Source organism: Notamacropus eugenii, chromosome 1, assembly GCF_028372415.1.
Source record: "Notamacropus eugenii isolate mMacEug1 chromosome 1, mMacEug1.pri_v2, whole genome shotgun sequence".
NCBI classification, from domain to species: domain Eukaryota; kingdom Metazoa; phylum Chordata; class Mammalia; order Diprotodontia; family Macropodidae; genus Notamacropus; species Notamacropus eugenii.
This window is the reverse complement of record NC_092872.1, coordinates 570362951-570386391: the sequence shown is the minus strand read 5'-3', so window position 1 is coordinate 570386391 and position 23441 is coordinate 570362951. Positions and strand designations below refer to the sequence as shown.

At 37.3% G+C, this 23441-nt stretch overlaps 1 protein-coding gene across 1 annotated transcript in view; it reads left to right on the top strand.

The window, feature by feature from the left end:
• Positions 1-23441, top strand: part of CSMD1 (CUB and Sushi multiple domains 1) — a 2598423-nt gene that overhangs the window by 2075580 nt on the left and 499402 nt on the right. The window lies entirely within an intron of this gene.

The following is a 23441-nucleotide window of genomic DNA, read 5'->3' as shown; positions in this document are numbered from 1 at the left end:
TACTTAACAAAGACTTGTTGAGTAATTGATTGAAATATCCTTTAAAAGACTAGTCAGAAATTAGTTTAGTATTCCAAATCACTCCTAATTAAAGATAGTTTACTTAGAGTACGTTAGCATTGATCTAACATTTTCTAAGAAGAGGGAGAGAGGTAAGTGTAGATAAAGAAAGTGGTTTAGAGGAATAAGAGAGGGTCTAATCTATCACAAACGTACTCAAAGTTAGTTTATAATTTTTATCCTATTCTTCATTGTCATTTTTCTTTATTCATTCATTTTCATATATTTATTGAGAACCTACTATGTGCAAAAGGCAGCATAGTAGAGTGTATAGAGAACTAGTTTCAAAGCCTTCAAGGTCTGAGTTCAATGCCCATTTCTAACCCTGCAGAAATCACTTGAGTTGCCCAGTGAAACTCTCATAGATGAGAAGTTTAAAGAACAGATAGTGTCAATCTTCTTTGGCAGTGGGAGTCTTCTTATTGAGAATTCCCTATACAAATGAAGCAGAGATCTAGTCCCTCTCCCCTGGATGTGAAAGGAATGAACTCACCCATTAAAAGAAAGCAGATAGAGTGGATTAAAAAACAGAATCTTACAATATGCTGATTACAAGAAGCACATTTGAAGCAGATACACAGATTAAAAATAAGTGGCTGGATTAGAACCTATCATGCTTCAGTTAAAGTTAAAAAAAAGCAGGGGTATCAATCATTATCTCAGACAAAACAAAAGAAAAAATTAGATCTTATTAAAAGAGATAAGGAAGGAAACCGTATCTTGCCAAAAGCTAACATAAATAATGAAGTAATATCAATATAAAACATATATGTACCAAATAGTATAGCATCCAAATTTTTAAAGAAATTAAATGAGTTACAAGAGGAAATAATGAAAGTATACCAGTGGGGACCTCAAGTTTCCTTTTGCAGAACTAAATCAAAGAATACACAAGACCAGTCCCAATGAGCTCATTATGAAAAATGCTATCCACCTCCAGAGAAAGAATTGATGGAGTCTGAATGCAAACTGAAACATGCTGCTTTTCACATTCTTCTTTTTTTTGATTCATGTTTTACTTCACAAAATGACTAACATGGAGATTTGTTTCAGATGATTGCACATATATAACCTATATCAGGTTGCTTACTTTCTGAGGGAGAAGTGATGGGAGGAATGGAAGGAGAGAATTTAAAATGAACAAACAACATAAAAAAACAAATGTTGAAAATTGTTTTCTATATGTAATTGGGCAAAATAAAATGTTATTTTAAAAGTAGAGTAAAAAGAACTCTGGAATTGAAAAGAAATAAAAGAATTCACATATGTTGCAGAGGAAAAGTGACAGGAGTTCCTATGGTTACCATTTGTTCGGGGTCAGAGCCCGAACCCCTGGATCCCCCTGACCCACAGGCTTCTACTCTGTGGGCCCTGAAGGAAGGAGACTGGAGACAAGATGATCCAGGCAACAACAACCCCTTATTCAGCTGAGGGTTAGGGTTTATAAAGGCTGATCCACCAATCACATACATGCTGAGCTCATCCCATTACTTCACCATCTCATGACTGTTCCACATCCTTACACCCGCAGTAAGGAAGAAAGCTTATCTTGTTCCTGCAGCTAGTTCCTGGGTTCCCAGGCTCACTTGTAACGTTACTGTACAGGACATTGGTATCTGCAGGAACATCAGGTTCCAGGGTCACACAGAGCTTCTGCCAGGGTGCGCATCAGCACCGTTCCCACGGGAACAGGCTTTGCCTCTGACTTGCACCCCCTGGGACCTTCTGGGCCCCTTACAACTCCCCCTTTTTGTTTTTGCAGCTCTGAGGTACCATACAAGCAATTCCAGGGGAGCCACAGTTTTGATCCAAGTCCTATACAGGTGATGTCTGGTATCTGTCCCATCACAATCACTCTATTATACTGCTCTGCACATTCGTATATCGGAGCTGAATCCTCTGCCCACATTCTTGCTAACCCTCCTACATATTGTGCATATAGCTAATTAGCAGGCCCAAGGCCATAGCAGATGTAAAGAAACAAGCAATCACAACACAGCTAATACATAGTTTTTGTCACATCTAACAGCCAGATGTTGCACCATCTCTTTCTACAGAGAATGTATACTCTTGAGTTTGATACCAAGTATGATTTACCTTAGCAGGGAACATAGCATATGTGGGTTGCTGTATAATCATAGCAAAGGGGTCTGATTGAGAATTGATACATCGAGATAAAGTACAATACATATCATCCTTAATACCTCATGGTGGTGTGTCTGGTCTTGAAGGAGTGGTGGCCTAATAAGTGAGGATCCTGTTCCAATTGAGTAACAATATACATACATCTGACATCTGAGTGACAACGTAAATACAACTGAGTCTAGGATACACATGACTGGTCAGTGAACAGTAATACGTAACTGGCACATGAATCCTATAGGTTCAGCTGACTACTACAGGAGGAAGGAGGAAGGGAGATAACGGCTGCTGCTGGGGCAGACTGTGTCCTTGAGGGAGATAACGGCTGCTGCTGGGGCAGACTGTGTCCTTGAGGGAGAAACTGCCTGAGATGGTATTTGGGAAAAGTGCTTCAGTATTAGGGTCCGAGGACATACGTTCAACTGTATACAATGCGAATTCAGTCTTAGGGCCCAAGTACATTAGGGTCCGAGGACATACGTTCAACTGTATACAATGCGAATTCAGTCTTGGGCCCAAGTACATCTGGCCAAACTGAGGGCCCACTACGGCCAAACTGAGGGCCCACGTCACTCCCCCTTTTTGTTTTTTGATGAAGAGAAGAACCCAGATCTACGGCGTAAGGCAGCCGGCATCCTGATGAGAGGGGACGGAGAGCCGTCCCAGGCACACAAGGTCCCGATAGTGGAGAGGCCACAGCAGTCCAGAGGGTAACGAGCCGCAGACAGTAAGTCACATAGAGCCAGAACCGGTACCTCCAAAGTGGAAGACACGAAACCTGGAGGAGACAAAGCTGGCAAGGAGGTGAAGCAAGCAAAGGCCAAAATCGACCAGAAGGGGTTAAAAATGGTAGTTACATCATTCTGCTGTCTTCTGAACATACGTCCCCACACTGTCCCTACATGCTTAAACCCCCTGAAACTGGCACAAAAGTACCTGGAGCAACGATCGGGGGATATGAAGGACCTTGATGACCCCACACACCCCACCTTCCCGTCTGCTTTCCCTAGTGTCAATCAAACCTGTTATGCATCCAAAGCTGTTGAACCCACCATCCAGACTGCTTTACCTTCCACAACCTTCCTACCACAGACAGGTAGCACACAAGGCATAGCGTCACTACCAGAGCTGTAGGGCCATACACAAAAGAGACCCCTAACTCGAACTGCACAACTGAAGAGACGTCCAGCAATGTTGCACAGGCTTGTTTATGTCCATGCTGGAAGAAAACTCGTAGAAATGAAGTGGAGAATACATGCACACATGGATTTCAACCTTTGCGTGTCAAAATAGCAAGATCTTTTCTGCTGCAGCACATCTTCCAGAAATCTGTCCGGTGCCTTTACAACAGTGTCACTTGAAGACAAAACCGTTTACAATGATAGGGAAGGCGAAAGTAACATTCCTCAAATGAACCAAAGCCGTAATCATCACAGAATGCCCAGGGAAAAGGCGCAGGGGAATTTCGTGTTGGTAACAGTATAAGACTGAGTACAGAAAAATGGTACTTCTTTTAAAATGCTTCTACACAATGAGGACATCTTAGGGTGAAAGGAATGTACAGAAATGTTTGATCATACCAAGTTCAGGTAAAATAATATCAGTGTTCCGATAAAACTAATATTGGTGTTCCCAGTACAAAAGGGCTCACATATGTTGCTGGTCACTTGCTATATTCAGAGAAATTTGCTATAGAAGGAAAAGCAGGGACATGTGGCATACCAACTAAGACAGGGTAAAACATCCCTGACTCTGTTTGAATTGGGTAACAGTGCAATACTCCAAACCATGCAGTATCTATTCCATAGCCAGACTCAGGAATAGTCAGGTGAGAAACATTCCTTTTTCCAGGACACAAGGGAAAAACTGACCAGGAGGATCCCATCCTAGAGTGAGTCTAGAATTGTCCCCTCGGTGTTTCCTATCCAGATACAAACTCCACCTGCTAACAGTGCAGGATCACAGTCCTTCTGAGTAACTTGTGGCAATTCTCTCAGATACTGATTTAATGCAAGCAACGATACCCAAATTCAAACTCAAACGTAAAATGAAACTAGCTATAGTCCCAAATGCCTTTACCTTAAACAGCAAGTTTCACTGCTCACAGCTCAGAACCAGACACAGTTCTTTCTATACTCATGGAGTTGCAATAAGCAATGAAGATTAACAGGGCTCACATACATATGGGATTTCATTTACAATCCTTCCTTCTCAAATGTAAAACTTGTCCTGATGTAAAAGTCATGGATCCCATGCTTGCCAAACCCCAAACATATAGGAGGACTGTTCTGAATGGGCAGAACCAGTCTAGCACTGCAAAACGTAGGGGGAAAATACCTGGTTACTCTGAAGGGCAATCACATAACACTATAAGACAAGGGTACAGGACAGGTAAAGTTTACAATAACATAACTTGCTTTACACGAGCTTCCCCACATCTCTAGCCTTTTGTAACACAATTTCTGGAATACCACGATCACTTAATGTACAATACAAGACAGTGTTATTACAGTTTAGGAACACAATAGTAACCCAAACAGTGAACTGTAGGTACCATCATTTACATTTCCAATATACACTCATAAGTGACTAGCAAGCACTGCCTTCTCCTCAGGCTTGATCAGTGGGACACTATACCCCTGACCCATGGTTCCCGTTTAACTGCGAGGCGCTGCTACCCAGCGACTTCTTCCCGCTTCCTGCGAGGCTCTCTCTGCGCTGTTAATCAGCGACTTCTTCCCACTACGCGCGTGGGGATCTCTGCGCCGGCTGACGGCGACTTCTTCCCGCTGCGCGCGCGGGGCTCACTGCGCTGTCTAACAGCGTCTTCTTCCCGCTCCCAGCGGGGCTCCCCCGTCTCCCCACTGCACGCAGTGAGGGACTCGCGCTGGCTGTCCAGCGACTTCTTCCCGCGGTTAGCGGGGATCTCTGCGCTGCCTGGCAGCGACTTCTTCCCGCGGTCAGCGGGGATCTCTGCGCTGATGAACAGCGACTTCTTCCCGCTCCCAGCGGGGCTCACCTTACTCGCTTACGGGCGTTTGGTCCTTCTTCCCAGCTACGGGGGGCCTTCGGTCCCTGTACTTACCCCAGTCCCCAAAACTTTGTGAATCTGCCCTGTCTGAACTATCCAATGAGAAGTGACATCATACACTTAAAACAATTACAGCAAAGAAACTTATTCTCTTTTTGGTGAGACATGAGATGATTAAAACACTAGTTGGGTTGCCTCCATAAGATGAGGGGAAAAAGTTCCCCAATTTCTGGTCTGTCTCCCCACCTTCACAACCTGGCCAGGGTTAAAAGGTAGAAAGAGAGAGAGAATTTTACCAACAACTTTTCAAGGTACTACCCAAGTTATTCTAGTGGGCTTAGATAGCAGCCCCTACTAAAACTGTACATACATTGTTTCTTGGTACGTGTTTCTGACCTGACCTGAACTGACTTTAGCAGGCACAGAAACTAAACAAGAGGAGTTCCTCTCTTTCTCTCTCCCATTCTCTTCCCTGATGCTGCAGCCATCAGAGAGAGAGAAACAGAGGGGGAGGAAAAGAGATAACTGCATTCCAACCAGCACAAGGGCATCGGCGGTATAAACACACAAACACATGCACACAAATTACAGAAAGACAGAACACAGACACAGACACTATGTACAACCTAGGTATGTGGCTTTCTTTCTTTCACTGTGGCCACTCGGTACCATTGTCTGAGGCGTTGAGTCTCCTTGTTGGGCTTGGCTCTCCATGCTGTCAGGTTTGTCCCTCCTTCAGGTCCTGGGCCAGAGTATTGTTGTGGCAGGGCTCCTCGGCATTCTGAGGGCCAATGACCCTTTCTTCTACGCTTTGGGCATGGTGTTTTAGGCCTCACTCCTGGCCTGCTCCTACAGTCTTGTTTAAAATGACCTGTTTTTCCACAGCTATAACATTTCTGTCCTTGTCTCATGCTGGCAGCTTCAGTTCTATACTGTCTCTTTACCTGTTCCTTCACATGAGCTGCGGATGTTGCCGAACCTACATCTTCACACCTTTGCATCATCTCTTCCACTCCTGCAGTTCTGGGCAATCCTGTCATAGCCATTCTGCCATCTGTATAAGTTCCTGTTCGTTTTTTCTGTAGCTTTGGATATAATCTCTCTGGACTAAGCTCTCTACCTGTTTTATCTATAAGCAGGGTTACTCACAGTCTGTAACTTTCTTCTTCTTGTCCCAGTCAGCCGAGTGCACGTCTCTCCCAAGCTCCACAGAACCACCGGGGCACTGACTGGAGCATGCAGGTGGCATCACTCTCGTGCGATTCCGAGCCCACGCCTTGCAGGGGGACCTCGGTTTCCCTTCCGGTCCCTGTTCGGGCGCCAATTGTTCGGGGTCAGAGCCCGAACCCCTGGATCCCCCTGACCCACAGGCTTCTACTCTGTGGGCCCTGAAGGAAGGAGACTGGAGACAAGATGATCCAGGCAACAACAACCCCCCATTCAGCTGAGGGTTAGGGTTTATAAAGGCTGATCCACCAATCACATACATGCTGAGCTCATCCCATTACTTCACCATCTCATGACTGTTCCACATCCTTACACCCGCAGTAAGGAAGAAAGCTTATCTTGTTCCTGCAGCTAGTTCCTGGGTTCCCAGGCTCACTTGTAACGTTACTGTACAGGACATTGGTATCTGCAGGAACATCAGGTTCCAGGGTCACACAGAGCTTCTGCCAGGGTGTGCATCAGCACCGTTCCCACGGGAACAGGCTTTGCCTCTGACTTGCACCCCCTGGGACCCTCTGGGCCCCTTACAACCATTAATTCGTCAACATTCTGCTAGTTGTACTTCTTAAGAAGTAGTAATAGTTTCTCAAGGATATTAGATTGATTCAATTCTGGAAGCAGAATACAGACTTGAAAAGTATATGTTGGAACAATGGTTTTCTTTTGCATTTTTATACTATAATGTGTTAGTGTCCTTAATCTTTCACAATGCCAAATCATTTGAAGGGAATTACAAACAAGTTATATTTTATCTTTGCTTATTACCATAAAATGGCACATTCTTAGAGTTGAAAAGGATGCCAGATGTCATCTGGTTCAAACTATACTAAAAGAGGAAGCCTCTCTACAGCATCCCAATCCAACAGTTTAGAGAATTGTGAATGTCTTTTATGTCAACGCTTCAATGAATCAGTCACCCCAGAGATGTGGCAACTCCCATCACTGGGGCCAATTATAACTTGGCCCTGCTTTCTCATCCTATGAAAATCTAATACATGTCCTTCTATGAATCTTTTAATTGGGGGGGGGGGGGCTAACATGATAGGCCTTTAACTCTTAAACTATTATATTTAATCAATGGAGCATGTACGCTCTCCATCAGTTATGTCACTCTCTTTCTACTTTCTGTTTGCATCACATATCTCTTTGACAGTATTCTTACTGATTCTAATTCTTTATTGATAATTTATTGTGGCTCAGTAGTGCTGATAATACCTTTTATCTTTTCATCACCTTCAACTTTAATTCTTTAGAGACTGGAGGTTCCATTATCCATAGTCACAGAAAATCATCAGAAAAATAATGCTGTTAAATAGATTAATGCTGTTTTTCAATTTCTTCAAAATATTTAAGAGCATTGGGCTCTTGAAAAGCACTATGCAATTTCCAAATGTTTGTCTGACCTACTATTGTTCTGTCTAGTTATTGATTAATACCAGTGTTTATCCAAGATAGATTTGTTCTGATAGTCCAGGACTATGGGATGTATGTGCAGTTGTATATCATAAATCTGGACAATACTTATTATTCATTTTTATGAATGGTTCAACTAAACTCATTTGAGTGATTGTGGATCTAACTTGGGGGACTCTCTAAGGACTTGATATCATCACAGTGTTGTTTCCCATATACCTGCACACCTTTCAACTTTTCCCTCATGCCACCAAAATATGTTTCATCCTATAAGGTCTCATTAACCTTGATACTCAACCTTATCAACACCCTTTGCTGATGGGACCTCTCAGATTACAGGGCAGGGTGGATAGTGCCTCCATTTAAAAATAAGCCCAGGTCAACCATTTCTTTATTTCCAAACAGGCCAGAATTCTCCATCATTCCCCCTTCCAGGCACCCCTCCTACTTCCCAGTTACAGCTTTTCATCATTCTTTTGTGTGTTGCTTTCCCTTATTAGATTGTAAGATCCTTGAGTCCAAAGATTTTCTTTTTTTTTCTACTTGTATCCCCAGAACTCATTAAAGTACCTAGTACTTAGTAGTTGTTAATAAATGTTTATTGACTATTGCCTTACCAACAATTAGAACAGATAAAGCACCTTAGTATCTTCCATTGGTATTTGTGCTGAACCATCACCATGAGAGTAGAAAATACCTATGGTAAGTCTATTTGATACTTTGCTTTAAATAAAATTCAGAGGGTTTTTGAAACATTATTATCCCTATTGGTATATCTTTTAAGGACTTCTGAACGTGTAACTGCAGGGGAGCTGTGTGGTTTTATTCAGTAATAAGAACAAAGTTCTATCAGTCATATAATTACCCAATATTAGAAGATACCCCCGCTCTTGTTTTCAGAGAACTAGCTACCTTCCTCTCCAGTCTCAGTCTATATGGATAGCAGCACTTAACTCATTAGCCTCAGAGTTTACTGTAGATTTATCCAACTCAAATCTTGATTTATGGTGTCTCCACACACTGATGTAATTGTGCCCTTCTTCTTATTCCTGTTGAGTTTCAATGGAATTTGCTGGAAAAAAGTGTGACATAACTCTATAGGATTCTTTGACCACAACAATAGGAAAAAATGAATAAACTCAAATACATCCCAGCATCCACAATAACTTCCCAGACAAATCAAACTATCCCCAAGTTGCTTCAGCAAGCAAGGTGAGACCCAGTTATTCAGCAAAACACACTGAAAAAATAAAATTCAAACTTTTCTTTCTTATGTTATAGGCAGGCAAAGGCCTGAGTCACCTACAAAGTGACATGACTCAAGACATTCTATGTCTTGGCCAGCTCCTATTGTTAGATGTCTTTTTGTATGCTCATTGTGCTTTTAAAATACATTTTTCATTATTCTGAATTTGAAAAACATCAGTATTCTGAATATTTAATTACATAAAGAATAGGAACAAGGGATTATACATGAAAACCAAATCTCCCTTATTCATACCTTAGTTTTTCTTATGTATAATAAAGTCAGTATATTATCTCCAAAGTTGTCCCACTTTTAGAAATCTCTCACTGATCACAACTGTGTTCTTTTCTGAATTTTAGAAAAAAATACTTCATCAACACATTTCTATCATTAGTGTCACTAGCCCCCAATTTTTCCTTGTAATAAATAAGCATACTTAAACAAACAAAAAGTCCTTCCATTTTTCAAATCTGAAGAGGTGTGCCTTATTCTGTCCCTCTGCTCCATTACCACTATCAAGAAATGGGAATCATTTTTCAAGGTTGAGCCTCTGGATCAGTGATTAGTTGTTGCATTGATTAGGCCTTGAATTTTTCAACATTGTTTTGATTTTGTATTTTTACAATATTATAATCATTGTATAAATTGTTGTGTGGTTCTTCTAATTTCCCTATCAGTTTATAAAGTCCTTACAAGCTTCTCTCAAGCCGTCTCTTTCATCTTTTCCTATGCTGAAATAGTATTCTATTACATTCATATACCATAATTTTTCAGTCATTCCCCAGTTGATTGGTGCCCCCTTAATTTCCACTTATTGCTACAATAAAAACTGATGTCTTTGGTGTATAAGTTAGTCGTTGTATCCCTTTGACTATAGTTCTAAATTGCTTTCCAGGCATTTCCACCATCATTCACATTACCACCAGCAAGCTGCCATACACTTTCATTACTTGATTCTTAGCTTGTTAATATCAAAATAATAAGGTCTTCCTACTGAAATCGTATCATGGAAAATTGCCCTAGAGAAGAAAAAGTGCGTTGTTTCTGTGATAATGACCCTTTTTTCCTCCCAGCTTACTTCTTTGCAATGCCTCACATGCAAATCATAACATTGTCCCCTAGGTGATCCCAAATCCAGAGTCACAACCTCAATTCCAAAGCATTATGAGTGAGGCCAACCTAAGATAAGCATTTTATAGCTGTTGTTATTATATTCATGGGCACTTGTTGAGAGAAGGGCCTTCAAGGCAGTAGTTTGCTCTATTCAATCAAATGTTTTTTTATTGTCCACAAATGTTAAATGAGATTTTATAGTGAATCACTTGTGTGGAATACAATTGTGTATTCTGCTGTATGTAATGTCATTTGGGACTGACTGTTCCCATCTTATACCTTCATCAGAAATGACCTGACATATGTATACATTCTCCTAAAAATTACAGATAAGAAAGTAGAATGTGATTTGGTACCTAGAGATATTCTCCCTTTTGGGATAATAATAAAGTCTAAGGTCCTCCCCCTCCAAGCTTCTCTTTCAGGCACTTTGAGAACTGATCCCTCTGTACCCTTAGAGTTGAGTTGCTTCCAACACAACACTCTTCTATGTATATTCAGTCCAGTACTACTACTCATCCTGTCTTTATTATATTTAATATCTTTTTCATTTCATCAAATTACACTGTAATACTAGAGTCTAAATGCCATAGTTCTACTCTCATCTGTGCATTAAAAGAATTTATTTTATTTTATTTTTAATTTATGGAATAAAACAAGCATTTCCATAAAGTACAATAATGAGATGATTGTACAAGGAACTGCAAATTATTACTGGAAATTCTTTTAGCATTTATCTTAGAAATTCTTTTTCACTTTTTTTTCTGCCATCCTCTTTTCAGTTTCATCTCCTTAAAAGATATCTGGGGCTTACTTAAGTAAGTCTCTCATCAGCTCTACATTTTTCTCTTGTCTTTTTCTTACCTCTATATAATGAAAATCTGTTCATAAATAGGAATCATGTCATGGTAAAGGACTGTACATAGAATCAGAAAGGGTAGTGTTGATTATTGATAAAAATTTCTTACCAGTAACCAATAATTATCATAATAAATTCTACTTCTGACAGAAACCATGCCACCATTGGCAAGTCACATGACTACTCATTACTCCAGGCAGATTTCTAATACTACAAGTGACAGTTAAATTTTAGATCTTCATTGCTATAAAGTTTCTACATCAGAAATTGCCTATACTGATAAAATCACAGTTCTAGACGTACACCATTCTCCACATTCAAACAAAAACAAATATACAAATAACAACTATAACAAAAACTTATTCATAATTTTCTAATGAGAGGAACTGAGATTTAGAATAAAATAGAGAACTGATCTCAGATTTAATGAAACCTCACCTCATGTGTTGCCTTGGACACATACCAATTGTGGTTCCTCTCTAGCTAAGGTTTCTAAGTGCCTGAGGGAATTAAGATTGTACATTGGAAAATATTCATCTCTCTGCTTTGAAAGAGGATTGAGAGATTCATTGAGAGATTCCTATATCAGTGAATTTACAGCTTAAGCCCTTCATGCCATCATGGGCCATTCAAAGGCAAGGGCAAGTTGCATACAGTTGAAAAGGGGATGTACTAACAAAGATCATTGTTGAATATCCTTTCTCTGCTTTAGGTGAATAAATCTTCTTTTGTTAACTGTTTCATGGATTACAAGTGTCTCATTTTGTTGATCTCGAACCTGAACTACCAGAATTATTGGGTCATTTTTGACAGGTGTCATCCTTGCCCTAATTAAGCTCTGTTAAAAAAATAATCAGTTGTCAATGCCTCATAAATTTTCCTTAGTGAACCATTAGCTGTTTGTTTAAATAGATCCAGCTAGGATTGGCTCAATTTAATAAAATCTTTTTTTTTTTAACATTTGTATTCTTTGTAGTATTGTACTGATCTTGAGCCTTGCTCTAACAAAGCAGTCTGATTCAGAATTGAATTCTGTATCAATAACCAGCCACTTGCTGTACAAATATAATCTATTGCAATTTTTGTGTGTATCTGGTATTCACCATGTCTAGTAACTGTTAATTCTTGAAAAAAAAAGTATTCATTCACTAGATTTCAATAAAATCTAAAAGTTTTTCTGATTTCTTACTCCTGAGACATGTTTCTAATATGTTCACCATCCTTCTTTGTGTCCACATTTTCTTGTATGTCACTGAATATTAGAATATATGTTGATTTAATTTGGTTGGAATTATTAATTTTTTCATGGAATTTCTGTACTTATGCTTTGCAGCCAATGTTGGCACATAAGCTGCAGTTGTTCTTCTGATAGTTTTTTTGTAAATATTTATTGAATTCACTATAATTTAAAATGTTTATATTTCATAAAATAGTATTTCTTGTTGACTTTTGACATATGGGTCCATGACAAAATAGATTTTGTCAAAACTTTTTTATTTCTTTTGCCTCTCCAAGGGAAATCTCAAAGCCAATCTTCTATTTAGAACCAAATGCTCTTTGTCATCTGGTTTCATGTATGGTGAAAATATCAAGATTGATACATTTATTTCCTTTGGGAACATTTACTCATTCATTAGTGGGAAAGGATCTCACATTTAGACTATGGAAAGTTAACATTTAAGGAGAGTCCAAAATCTTTGTGGTTTTCTCTACCTTCTATTTTTATGACACTTTGCTACTGTCAGTGCAGAAACAGATGGAGGCTAAGTAGTACTAAGAGACATTTTGCATTTTTCTTTATTGCTTTATCACTAACTTAAGTTACTTTTTCTTCCTATTCACTACTTCTTAAAAGAATTTTTGGAAACTTATATAATAGAACTTAGATACAAAGTAAAGGAAAATATTAAAGGAAAAAAGGAGAAGAAAAACAAGTATAAGTACTTTTTTTCAAAATAATACTGTGAAGAATAGCTCCTGGTCTTTCAGGAAACTTGTTCTGTGATTCATCTTGCCAGTTACCATAAATTATTCTAAATATTTTCGGTCAAAATCTCATGGAGACTGGTGTCTTTTTTATAATTCCCAAGTCAAATAGACTTGACTAAAATGCCTCTGCTATCTTTTCTGTAAGATGGAAGATTTCTATGAAAAAAAATTATTTCAAACATGTATAACACAAATTATACACCTTTATATCAAAGAATACTTTTTTAAAAAGGTAAATATTGGGCATGCTGAGTAAAAAATGGCATCATCAAAATGAAATAGATTATTTTGACAGGAAAAAGGTTTGCTGCATGTGGGAGTTCTTCCTGAGTCAGTTAGCCTTTAGTAAGAAGAAGTTTTAAAAAATCATGAGTGCAAAAACATTTTTGAATATTATTGAAACTTAATCTTGAACTATTAAAAAAACTAATTAACAATAAAAATGCCAAATGGACAACAGAAATCACACTAATACTATAATATAATAATCTTATATAGGAAATTACATCACAAATTAATTACCACAAAGAGAGCAAAAAAGACTAGAAAACTCCTTTGTCAACACACATTGGATTTATTTCTCAAATGGTGAGATATGGCTTCCAAAGGTAACACTAGTTGAGAATATACACTCATTTGTAAAGTGTCACAATGAATAATTATGGATGTTTATCAGAAGTATAATCTCATAAAGAAGAAAAATGCAGTGAAGAGTAAAATCAGTATAAAAGAAGTAAAACGTTCAGTAAAGGACTATTGTGAGAGACGGACCTTGATATAAGAGGTCACATCAAACTAATTAAAGGTGAAGACGGAAAATGCCCTTCATGGTTATGAGTAAGTGAAAAATTCACGACCAAACAAAGGATAAAGATCATCACAGAAGAGAAAATGGAGAGTTTTATGACATAAAGTTAGAAGTTTTTGCACAGAAAAAAATCATTGCTCTAAAAGTTAGAAGCTAAAAAAGTTAACTGGAGGAATAAGCCTCTCTTCTGTAAGTTTGTTTGATAAGGGCGTCATGATTTAAACATAAGGAAAAATGCTTCATTCCTTAATAAATAAATAATCAAAGAATATATAAATAGCAAGTTCTCAACTGAAGCAATTAATAGACATTTGGAAAGAATGGCACAATAGTATACTATATTTGTGAGTAGTTAATCTATTTGGAATTTGTTCAATTTTTTTTTTTTTGTTAAAATTGAAAATTTATTCCCTGTGAATGATAGGGTCTTCCTGGTACTCCTGTTTGTGGATAACAATCTTATGATCATTTTAACTTCTAGAACATTGTATTCCTTCCCTTTCTGGAAAAGTGCTTTAATTAATGAAAATAGTTTAGCCTGACCATTCAGAGAGGAAATACCAAGTGGATGAAGACTGTCTATTTCCCAAATTAAAATCTAATTTTGCATATATAAAATATGAAGCTTGAGTAGGAGGAGAGAAAAAGAGAGAGAGAGACACAAAGAGAGAGAGACACAGAGAGACAGAGAGAAATGGATATGTTGATGATGGATAATACAGATGGATGATGAGTTGGGCCTATACTTAAAGAAGAGGAGTAGGGTAGAATGAATTTCTTTTGGAAAACTTCATAACTTTTCTAATGACCTCAAGATTCCCACAATAGCTAAGGCCTACTTTTTAAAACCTTAATTAGACTGCTGCTGCTATATGTACCAAGATATAGAATACACCAAGTTCCTTATTATTAAAAATAAACATCACACAGAGGGCAACAGTGGGTGTAACCATACCCCAACCAATAGTGAATGAAGAACCCCAAAGAAGAATATGAGTAAAGGATGTTATCAAGAAACTATATAATAGAGAAGATGGAGTGGTCCAAGGATGATAGCCAGAACATTTTCAGTGGTACCCTTGTGATATCAGGAGAGATCAAGGAAAACCTCCAAGATACTGGTGAGACTCCCTATGCTGAATTTATGAGAAAACATCTATAAGACCAACACAGAATGAGTGGTCATGCATAGGTTGTGATCTGTAAGAAGTAGCAAACAATAGTATTTAAGATATGCAGATAGCTTTTAAAATATTTTTTTTTATCCCCACAACAAACCTGGCAGGTAGGTGATATATTATTACCAGTTTCCAGATAAAGGAACTGAAGCAAGCAGAGGTTAGGTGATTTGCCTAGGGTCATACAGCTAGTATGTATGTGAGACCAAAATTTAATTTGGTTCTTCTGGAGTTCAGGTCAAGTTCTCTCTGTTCACTGAGCCATCTAGGTCAGTGATCAAGTTAATGAGCTTATAGATTTATTTCAATATTTAAGTATAATACAAAACAAATCTAGGGTATTTCCATTCTATTATGTTACTATTTCTTTGAAGATTTCCCCATCAATATGCACTAAGAACAGGTACTTTATCTCTTTGTGGAAAAAGAGGACGCATTATGTTTCTTACATTTTAGGATTATACAAGAATAAAAAATATCTATTCAGCAGTACCACCAGCAAGAGCATGTTTGTTAGACTATTGATAAAAAATGTTATTTTAAGGAACAGAGAATGAAATTTGTCACAATTAAGTAGCAATTAAATTTCTAAGACACATTTCTTTGTTACTTGGTAATGAATGAAACATTTCTAAACAAATATTATATGTTTAAGTAATACTTGGAGATAATCTATTAACAAAACTTCAGTTTTTCATTTAATCACAAGTACTTTTAAATTTTAAAAATGCTAAACATTATTTTAGTGAAGGAATCCATTCCAATAAAATATAAGATTGTCGAAGTCAGAGACTGATTTTTCTTTGTGTTTTTTTTTTGTTTATATCTTTTTATTTTCAATTTTATATATTCATATTTCTTTGTTTGATCAGAGCTACTGAAAAGGTCAATATGTTTCTTCGGTGCTTAATTTTGTGCCCTGCACCATTCTGTATATTACAGAAAATACTGAACATATCTAATGTAGTACACATTCTTTCCCCATCAATCCATCATTCTGCCTAATTTTGTCATGTCAGTTGAATATACTATCATTCTAAGCACTAATTTTCTTAACCTTCATGTCATCCTCGACTCTTCCATTTCTTCTACCTGCAAGTCTAATTTTCCATATCTTACTAATTCCCATCCTCAACATCTTATACATTTCCCCTTTTTTCTACTCACACCCAGACTCCATAGTCATCACCCTCATTACTTCTCCTATGTATTCTTGCCATAGCCTCTTATTTGGGCCCCCGACTGTAGATTCTCTCTTCTTCAAGCCCCTCTACATATAGCTTCTTAACTAATATTCCCAATAAACTGGTAATACCAGGTTGAACCTCTCATCTAAAACCTTTATTGACCCTCTATTGACCCTGAGATCATATACAAACTCCTTATTTGTCATTTAAAGCCTTTCACAATCTGACCTCAACCTACCTTTCTACTACTCTCCCTAATACACACTCCACTACAACCAAACCAGTTCCCTTGACATTCCATTTATAAAACTTCTCCTGCATATTTGTCTTAGCCAGATTTGTTGTTCTCATTGAAAAGGTGATCCCTCTACCTAGTGGAATTCCTAAGCTTCAACTTAAGTATCGCTTCCATTAAAAGACCTTCTCTCTCTCTCTCTCTCTCTCTCTCTCTCTCTCTCTCTCTCTCTCTCTCTCTCTCTCTCTCCTTCTCTCTCTCTCTCTCTGCCTGTCTCTTTCTGTCTCTCTGTCTTTCTCTGTCTCTGCCTCACTGTCTCTCTGTCTCTCTGCCTCTCTCTCTCTCTGTCTCTCTCTGTATCTGTCTGTCTGTCTGTCTCTTTCTCTCTGAGCCCCAGAACCAAATCACTGTATATTTATTTTGTATAGTCTATAAATACTTATTTGTGAACATGTTGAATCCTCCTAGGAGAATATAAGTTGCTTAAGGACAGGGACTAACATTTTTTTAAATTTTTTAATAGCCCAATTATAAGTGCAGCTAGATAGTCTAGTGGATAAAGCACTGGGCTTGGAATTAGGAAGACTGATATGAGTTCAAATCTGTCCTTAGACACTTAGTAGCTACATGACTCAGGGCAAGTCATTTCACCATGTTTGCCTCAGTTACAATGAGTTGGAGAAGGAAATGGCAAACCAGTCCAGTATCTTTGCCAAGAAAATCCCAAATGGAGTCACTAAGAGTTGGACAGGACTGAAATGACTCAACGACAACAATGAGTAACATAATGTCTGGTACAAACTAGGAGATTAATAAATGTTTATTTGATTGAATAGCAGAAACATGAAGATTGAGCAGAGCATACTGAAAAAAAACCAGAAAATTTGAAGCCAAAACCTGAGTTTGATCCTGACTTTGCATATGTTACTTAAATAAGTCACCTATTCTGGTCCCTTGCCACAGGGGTTTATATTATGTTTGGCTAGAGAACAGATAAGAAGTCTCCTAAAGTAATTCATATGAGAGGGTGAAGGTCTGGAGTAGATAAACAGCTGTGGAGATGGAAAAGAGGGACAAATTTGAGAGAGATGGCAAAAAGATGAAATGATGAGCTTAGAGACTAAGTGTAGGGAAAAGTTCAAGTTGATGTGAAAAAGGATTCTTAGGACATCACTAACAAAAATGGGGAATCCAAAAGAAGAGTGAATCTGGGAAGGAAGATAACAATTTAATTGTGTAGTAGATTTATGTAGGAGGGATTAATGTGTTTTGTCTTTTTATTCCTCGTTGTTCAACTGATATACCTAAAATCCAGAAATACATTCCCTATTTTCAGAGAATTACAACTGGATAAGCATTATTTATAGTCACAGTGACTGTCATTTGGGATTTGGACCATTGTCCTTGAGTTAGGTTATGTGATGAATGTTTCAGAGGAACACTAAGAGAGAGCTAGTTGGCATTTAGAAGTCACAATTAAGCTAAGGTATGGGAATCACTCACTCAGAAGTATTTAGAAAACTGAAATATTGAAAATGAGAGCTGCTATTCTTTCCTCTTGTTACTAAAGCAAACCAATGGTGAGATTGTAGTTGCTGTCACTTCTCAGAAATTGATGGGTAGGGTGCACTACTTCAGCCTTCACATTATGTCATATGTTTTAGCAATTATTTATTACTTATTTGTAACAAAACAATAAGAGCAATAACACATAAGTAATGATCCCAAGAGTAAATTCAGGTGTTGTTGTTAACCCTTTGAATAAATACAGCATTTGTCTCAAAGTGTTCAAAGTGATTTCATAAATACCTAACTCTTTCTTTCAAAAATCTCTATGGTAGAGACAAAAATGAGAATAATTTTAGTCATCCTCATTTAAGAGTTGTGGAAAATAAAGAGGGAAAAATAGCAGAGGGAAGTAGAAGCATTACTTACTGCCTTAACATGGAAATGCCAAAGGCTCTAGTTGTCCTTTCAAATATGCCCTTCACTTTTTATTCTGTCCTCCCAACTCCCAACTCTGCCAAAAGGGACCCAGGTGCCTGACAATAGGTCTGGCACCTGAGTGGGGTGACCCCCACTCTTTGCCCTCAACTTTATGTTTACTGCCCGAGTTGTCGCTCAGTCCTTCACCTTTAGCCCAGTACCACGTAGCCTTCTTGTAATCATTCTCTAAATTGTCATACCTGCAAATCTGATTGCAGGAATTATAGCGAATGATATTCTATGTCTTCAGGTTTTTGTATTTATTAATACCTGCCCACTTTCTACCTATTCCTTTCAAAGATCATGAAATCTAGGGGAGTAATAAAGGTGAATTGAGAAGAATAATGGATAAAGAACTCAGGAGATCTGAATTCCAATCCTAGTCCCACAAGTATGTGACCTCAGGCAAATCACCTAGCCTTTTGGGCTCTCAATTTTCTCACCTATAATATGAGGCGATCAGACAAAATGATTTCTAAATTTCCTTCCAACTCTAAAATTTTATTATTTTCACTCTTGAAGCTGGTTAGCTTCTGATCAGAGTGGAGTGGGGAGGGAAAGACCTACTCTGGGAGATTTTGCCCTCCAAAAAGTGAAATGTAGGACTTTTCCGTAAGTCCCAATGCCTGATAACATTTTTTCTGAAGAGATGAATTTTGAGAATCTAATCATCATAGCTTGCTTTTTAAAAGCTATAACGTTGTCCATACTTTAGTCTGTCCCAGTAAATTGACCCTTATATTGAATATCTTGAATTCATTTGTTTTTTCCTTAAGTGGACATAAAATTTACATGCTTTCTCCTTTATTATTGGCATGCAGTGAGAAGAGTGTTGGTCAGAGGACGTGGACTTATAACTGAGGTCTAACATTCCCTATGCTGAGTAAGACACTTAGCATTTCTGGACTTCAGTGTCCGCAATTCTGAAATGCAGGAGAGAAGACTTCAGAGGGTCCTGTGATTGGTTTTTTTTTTTTTTCTGAATAAAATGTTTTGGCACCTAGCGTTGCAGGGCCCTCATTATCTTTCTCTTCTTTGTGGTGTGCTTGTGCTGTTCAATCTGCGCATAGCATCTCTGATGGTTCTCTTAGTCTATTGGACTTCTTATGCCTGCTCTTTGATGAGTATGATGTCTCCTAATGATTGGGTACCTCCAAAGAAAGATGCTGTGACCAGTAGTAGAGAGCAGGAGAGAAATAACTCTTACCTTCCCCCAACTCCCTCCTAGGAGAGTAGGAGTGATTCAGTCTCAAGAACTGGATTTTTCCTCCATAGATAACTGTCTTCTAATTTACTAGTACTCACACTCTTGAGTACTATTTTCCAACTAAATCTAAGCAGAGGGTCTTTTAAAGGCCCTCTCAAGGCTCAAGGTCAATTATGTAGCTAGCTGATGACAAACTTAATAGAAAACCATTATCTATCTTAAAAAAAAATGGTAAATACTAAGTACTTAACACCACCTTCTCTCCATCACTTGCCCCATGCACTCTGAAAATATATCATTTGTATCAATTCTTCATAGTTTCTATTAATTTAGTTTTATATTTTATGATACTATCAAATGAGCTAGGGTAAAATCAGTTAATAAGAGATCCCTTGATCAATCCCCACCACCAAGACATTAACTTCAAATTCCCTCCGTGGTGACTGTTGGGGTATGTAACACACAGTAGGTAATATAAAATGAGTTTATGAGAAATCTAGAGGTCTATAGAATTGCCCATTATTATCTGTTCTGTCACTTTTAGGTGCCTGTCCGTGCTCCTGGTTCCTTAGCTCTACAGGTCCTCACTATTAAAAGACTCCTGTACACTGCAGCCTCAGAGAAAGTTCTCCTGTGTTATTTTTGGAGGCAATGAAGGAGGCTTGATGACATGAGGTCATTTATGACAGCTTTTGCCATGTCAAAAAATGATGTTCTATACCTTGGATTACAGCCAAGTCATCCCCATGCTCAGAGTACAATGGATATTAAAAACTTGAACAATTCCAGTTTGAAACTATAGAATGCTTAAAATGATGGACAACTCCAGGAATGACTCCTGGCAGTGTATACTGTGCTCTACTTGTTCCATTATTTCAAATTATGCATTTGATAAATACCTACCTCTCCACTGGAAATTCAATAATGAGGCTTATTATTTGACTTTAATGATGACCTTGGGTGATTTTTTGAGTGATTTCAACTTATAACCAAAAGATCAGATTCTTCTTTGATAAATCATTTTCATAGCAAGCGTAGCATGATATTCTGTTGCATTTATGATCTAACTGGCATGAAGATTTCTTTCACTAGTGAAGCCTCTACGGTTTTTGCCTTTGTCTTTCCCTAAATCCTTCATAAATCATCTATCCAATACCCTGGAAAGCCTTTCTCTGGTAAATGGGTTCTTAACCTGGAGTCCACAGATCATGTATAGATTTCAGGGGTATATGTACTTAGATTGAAAAAAATACATTTTAATATAAATAAATAAACAAACAAACAAATAAGTAAATAAAATATACTTTAATATAATTTTTATGTAACCTGTGTATTTGTATGCATTAAAAACTGAGAAAGGGTCCATAGGTTTTGCCAGGCATAGCAGTAGTCCAGGACACAAAAATTGGTTAGGTATGAATTCTCTACTTCTTTTTATATTTCATAGCTAGACATCAGAGCAGCACATAGGCTATTTATCTGTCATGCCTTGGTCTCACTATATGATCCCCCTCCCTATTTTTCTGACTATAAATCTTCTTAATCATTTATTTCAAACCATTTCTCATATACAGGTCAACATCTGTAATTTCTACTCATTGTATCATGACCCCTTGGGTGACTTTCATCGTTGACTTTTTTTGAAAATTGCAGTGCCTCATGGTTCACAGCTTAAAAACATCATAAGAGGACAGGGAAAAATACAAGCTGAATATACAAAGGGGAAGTAATAGTCAGCTAATTAAATCAAAAGCAGCTAAGGGCATTATTTTAAAAGATGGCACATCTATAAAAAATAGAGTATGAATATACTGTTCAGGAGAAGATAATTTAAAAGTAAAAAAAAATCCCATCCCTTGATCGACAGAAGTAGTGTTTATAAAATAGATTGGTTGAATATTGTAGGAAATAAACTATGGATGAACTTTGTTGCTTGGGCACAACAAAAATAAATAAATAAGGGAAAGAATGAGCAGTATCTTCCTTTCAGTTCTTTTCTGAAGAGTTGAAAACCAGTTAGTTAAGATTTTTAAATTAGTTATTAATATAACTTTTTGATCGTTTGCTTACTATGATGAAATCGCTTTTAGTTCTTTACACATGACAATATCCCTTACATCAAGGGAGTTTTAAAATAAATAGAGAAAATTGCTTACCCAAAATTAAACAAACAGGTTTGAATAAAATAAGAAAAGAGAGAACAGATCCTTATAAACACTTGAGAATTTTCAGTTCTTCATGACAGAATACATCAGATAATCATAAATTACAAGTATTTTTCTTCCTCAATTATGTTTTCAAAACTCACCTGGGCATGAAAGTACATTCTAAAGGGCTATTAGACCAGTGGAAAAAGCTCTCTAATCACTATAATTCTCATTGTTCAGTCTAGGTGAATGAAATGGATTATGTCTGAAGAAGGTTTTGCATTTTCTTTAAACACAGAAGTGCTTCATTCTAGAGATAAGAACTAGACAAAATACTTGCAAGTTAAAAGGTTATATCCTTTATTATTGACTCTTTTTATACTTTGAATAGGCAAAGAAGTTGCTTCTTACAAATATTGTGGCTGGATAATTGAAAAAAAAACTATGACAGTAGTAACCTTCCATCCTTGTGAATATTGCATGTATTATAACCAGGAAAATTCTATTAATGGCATCTCTGTTTTTTTATTTGCCCTCAGACTAGAACATTAGAAACTGGAAATGAGTATTTGCTCCCAAGTTAAGAGGGCAATTTTAAGTCATTTTAATACAATTCCATTTTTTATCCTTCATATAAAATAAGATTTGGTAAAAAAAAAAAATCTATTAATACTTATCAAGACCTTCAATTTCTGCAAAGTGGAAAACATAGACATATATATATATATATACATACATATATATATATATATATGTATATATATATATGTAAACTGGAGTTCATAATCTAAAGACCCAGTATAAAAATGTAGACTTTTATCTCTGCTTCCTTTGTAGTTAGAAGACCCAGAATTCATCACATTGAATTACTTAAATTATATCAATTCAAATTGAAGATAATCTTTATATTGCTTGACAAGTTAATCTTGAGTAGGTTTAAGTACAAGTTGTCTTTAATATATTTCAGGATTCACCTAGATGATTCTACCATAGGAACTGGATTCTTTTCTAAAGTAATAACTAAAACAGTATCTTACAGTTTTATGTGAAGATCAAGGTATATTGCCATTTAAATATAAGTTGGAAGAAAATCTCATTCTAATCAACTCTGTTCAATGAAGAGAACCAGAGAATCTGAAAGTTGGAAGTGCTTCAGGTGCCTTGTAATTGAACTCATATCTGACTATGCATCTCTTGTACAATATCCTCAACAAATGGTGATTTAGCCTTTCCTTGAAGACTCCTAGTGATGGGACAGGCACTACTACTTGGGGGCAGCACATTCTGTTTTTGAAATGGTTTGATTTGTTAGGAAATTGATTCCATGTGTCCCTTCCACATGACAGCCCTTTAAAATACTCCAATATAATTTGTCTATTGTCCCTAAATCTTCTTTACTCCAGATTAAAAATTCTTCATTCCTTCCATTGATCCTCATTCGCCATGGACTTCAATCCCATTCACCATATTGTTGTCTTTCTTGGGACTCTCTCCAGCTTCTCAGTATCCTTCTTAATGTGTAGCATCCCAAACTAAGTACACTATTCAAGACATGATCTTGAATCTCCCTACTATCACCTCTCTTATTCTGGACACTCAGTCTTCCAAAGTAT